Genomic DNA, 4,197 nt, shown 5'->3' on the forward strand with positions numbered 1-4,197 from the left:
TGGAAGCAACTGCACTGTCACTCCCAGCAACCTCAGTGGCCCTTGTCTGGCTCCAGGCCGGAGGCTGCTGGAGCCCCCTCGGGGCCCACCTGATGTCTCAAGCTCGCTGCTCCCAGCTTGGGCCGGGCCGTCCCTCCGACAGGTGCAACTGGCGCCTGTTGCTGGGTCCCTGCCGGGGCTTTTGCTGTGAGTGACGCCTGGGCACACCTGCCCCTGCCCTGGGACTGCAGCTGGAGCCCTGTCTCGGGCTGGCATGGAGGAGAGGCTGGGAGAGAGGCAGCTCGTGGGCAGCAAGAGGGATAGAGGCTGGCTGGCCACTGGGAAGGTGTGTGGGGTGTGGGCTCGGTCCACGGGATGGCTGCTCCAGGGGAGTTGGCAGTGTGGCAGGGAGACAGCCAGGGGAAGGCCAGAGATGAAAGAAGGCCAGCCTGAAACTGGGCCGCAGGCAGGGCAGGAGGCCCGGAGGCTTCAGAGGAGCCGTGGGGCTGGGGCTGGGGGTGGGGCTGGGCAGGCAGGAGGGTTTTCCAGAGGATCTGGGGCCGAGGGCAGAACTGGAGCCCTCGCTGGGCACTGGCTGAGGGCCCAGCACTCTGCCAGCTGATTTAATTTCCTAATGGTCTGCTAGTGCAGAGGATGGCAGTAGCTCCGCGAGGCCCAGGGAGGCTCTGGGAGAGATGGGAATGCGGCTCGGACCCAGAGCCCACCTTCCTGCATCCCACAGACAGCCTGCGCAGAATGCATCCGTCTGCCAGGCTGTCTGTGGGGGCTACCGCCCCACCAGGGCTGGTCCCCTACAGGCCCTGGTGCCTGCCTGCCATCCCAGCTTCCAGGTTGCTGTGTCCTCGGGACCTGGTTAAGGCCTGGCATGTAGTAGGTGCTCAGTAAATAACTGGTGGGTCTGTGTCTGGGCTGTTTTCTCTGCTGCTGAGGCCTCACTGGGGGCTGTGGTGGGCTGTGAGCTCCTGGGGTGGAGGCCCTGGTGCCCCGCTGCTCAGCTGTGGCCCCAGTGCAGTGTCTGGCATACAGAAGGTGCTTAATAAATGGGTGTTGAGTAAATGGAGACCTGGCCCTTGACCTAGCCCCTTCTCTCATTCTTTCGGGGGAGACTTTAGGGCAGACAGCTAGGGTGAGCGAGGCCGGGGGTCTGATTGTGGCCCAGTCACTTCTTCTCTTGGGTCTCAGTTTATCATCTGTGAAGTGGGATCAGAGCGCCAGGTGGGGAGGCTTCTGAGAGCACCCAGGATGGGAGATTGGAAATGTGAGCCTCTGTGTGTGCCTTTGGGGGAGTCTCAACAGAAATGGGGTACGGAAAGGAGGGGCTCCACGAAGGAGGGCATGTGAGCCTCTGCGATGCCAGAGCCTTGATATCTGCCATTCAGTCCAGCCTTCCCTTGGACAGGGGGGAAACTGAGGCCCAGAGAGGGTAGGTGAGGGTTCTATGGGAGGAGAGGGCCTCCCCCTCCTAGTGTGTCAGCTCTACCCCCTCCCCAACCCACTTCCTCCTCTCACCCCACCGATGTTCTGCATCTCGAGGCTTCCTGCCCAGCTGCTGAAGTGGCAGCTGCAAAGGCCGCGTGAGGCTGTGGGCGCCCTGGGGACCCTGGTCCAACCCCTGCTTAGCCTTCAGCCCTGCAGCGCCAGCCATGTTTCCCTTGGCGTGGCCTCTAGGGTCTTGGGGTCGGGACCCTCCTCACCCTGGTCCGCCGAGCCTGCAGTTTGGCCCTGTTGCCGCCTTCACTCCCCACTTCCGCCCAGGCCACCGGCCTCCCTCCCGCGGTGCCTCCGATGCGCCAGGCCTCCTCTGCCTGGGCCTCTGCCCCGTCTGCCCCCAGCTGCCCTCTCCAGAGCTCCGCAGGGCCCTCCCCCATCGCTCTCAGCTCTTGCCCGAACGCCGCCTACTCCCCACGCCTCTCCTGGCTCCCTGGGCAACACGGCAGCCTCCCTTTCCCCACTTCCTTCTCCTGCTTTTCTCTCCGTGGAACTTAACGCCGTCTGCCACGTTATGTTTTCTCTTGTTTGTTGTCGATCTCCCTTGGGTGCAGGGCAGGCTGTGTCTCCTGAGCTCCCCTCTGGGGCGGAGCCGGGCCCCCTCCAGCTCGCCTGGGGCTGTGGCCCCCACGTTGTGAGGGACGCCCCCGCTGTGGGAGGGGGCAGCCTGCGGCCCAAGAGGGACAGCCCCAGCCAGAGGTGGCAGCAAGGCGGGGGACAGCGGTGGGGACCCTCTGCCCCCGAAGCCTCCTCACAGCTGTTTGCTGGCTTCCCCAGGAGAGCTGGGCCGGTGCGGGGCGGGGGGTTGGCATGTGGAGACAGCGAGGTACCGAGCTCTGTGTGTGTGTGTGCACGCACGCGCGTGTGTGTGTGCGCGCGCGCGTGTGTGTGAACGGCTGAGGTCACGGAGGGGCTGTGTGCCCCCCACCCTGCCCACCTCCCTCTCCTTCCAGCTGCAGCCCAAGCCCCCTGAGCTGGCGGCTCCAGCCCTGCAATTCTCCGGCACTTAAGGCAAAAATAAATCGCTGCCAGCAGCTGGCGTTCTGGGAGGTAGCAGCCGCGCCACCCCCTGGCCCTGAGGAGGTCAGAATTCAGCGTTATTCATGCTTTTGACTATTGAGTCTGGAGCAGGTACCTTTGCTTTACCCTGTGCCTGGGGCTGGGGGCTGGGAACTGATGTCTGGATTGGGGGAGGGTAAAGAAACCAGTGAACAGACACTTAAGGAAGCATAGACTTTGTCATAGTCTCTTGCTAATTGTCACAGTTTTTGATGACAAGAGTGTTACAGGCTCACGGTAAAGCCTCACAGGATTGTAAGGACAGAAAATGAATTTCTTTTTCTCAAACCTTGTCTCCCCCTCACCCCCGCCCCAAAGCTTTATGCTCTTGAGGGGACTGTCATTAGAGAACCTTTTAGATTGTCTGAGTGCTTAACAAACATGTGGATGCGGTTGTGCACACCTGCTAGCAGCTGCAGTGCCCTCTCTGTCTCTCTCCCCCTCCCTGTTTCCGTGTCTTCTCATCTTCCCGTCCCTGCCGTCCCTGCTGGTGCCCCAGGCCCCATACTCAGGGGCTTTGTCCTCTCTCCTTGGATTGACTTGAGGGCTGAGTCAGAGTCTTGGGACCATAGCATCTTAGCTGTGGAGTCTAGGAAAGCACTCAGCCACCCAAGTTCCTGGGCGATGGGCTCTGAGTCATGGAGTTGTGGCCTCTTTGGGACAGAGAGCCTGGAATTGCAGAATTGGCGTGTCTTAGTCCCGGGCGAGGTGCTGGATCTTTGCTGGGGTACCTCCTTCCTCAGACCCCTCGGGAAGCAGTTGGAGAATCCAGATCTCCTGGCTCTGTCCCCAGAAATTCTGTTTCCGAGGGCCTGGGGTGGGGCCTGGGGTGGGGCCCGGGGTGGAGCCTGGGAACCTGCACTTTTCAGTCTCCCCGGCAGTGTAGCCACCACGGGGAGCTCACCCTGCTGCAGCCCAGCCCTTGACCCTGGGCTGGCCCCGTCCCCTCTGGCCTCAGGGACCGCCCGGCCCGGCGTGGACACATATGAGGCTGAGGCCAGCGCTGTGCTTGAGCCCCGCAGGGAAGGCACTGGCCAGGCTGCTCGTCCGAGGTCCGCGGCAGGGGCAGGCCTCTGCTGGGGACTCGGTCCCCCCCGACCCACCTCTGAGCTTCCTGTCGGGTGCCAGCACCGCCACTCCTGTCACCTGGTTTGAGAGGAATCGGAAGGACCGTCCCCTCAGGCTCCACTGAGGGCCCCTGTGGAAAGGGTCTGAGAGGCTAAGTTTGAGAGGGTGTTAGTCACCCCTGTGCTGGTCCCGAGCCTCGGTCTCCGCATGTGTGAAGTGGACGTGAACATCATGCCCCGCCTGGGCATCTGTTTTCTCATCCCTTTTCCACTTCAGCTCTGCGGTCAGGGCGGCCAGGGCAGCCTCCGCTCTCCCTGCCCCCGGCCCCTCTGCCACACAGGCCGGAGGCTAACCCGCGCCCATCACCTCGGCCTGCTGTGCCTCAAGCTGTCGGGAGCACCTGCCCGGCTGGGGCAGCCAAGTTCCCCCCACCCCCACCGCGGGCCCCGGGAACCTTCAGGACCACTGGAGGGGCTGCCCCCAAAAGTCCCCGGACAGCCACGGAACGGCCCAGCCCCTCCCTTGGGGCTTCACAGCAGAGGAGACCCGAGCCACCCTCTTCCTTTCCTCTGCCGGCCCTGC

This window comes from Eschrichtius robustus, chromosome 20 (assembly GCF_028021215.1).
Source record: "Eschrichtius robustus isolate mEscRob2 chromosome 20, mEscRob2.pri, whole genome shotgun sequence".
Classification (NCBI taxonomy): Eukaryota; Metazoa; Chordata; class Mammalia; order Artiodactyla; family Eschrichtiidae; genus Eschrichtius; species Eschrichtius robustus.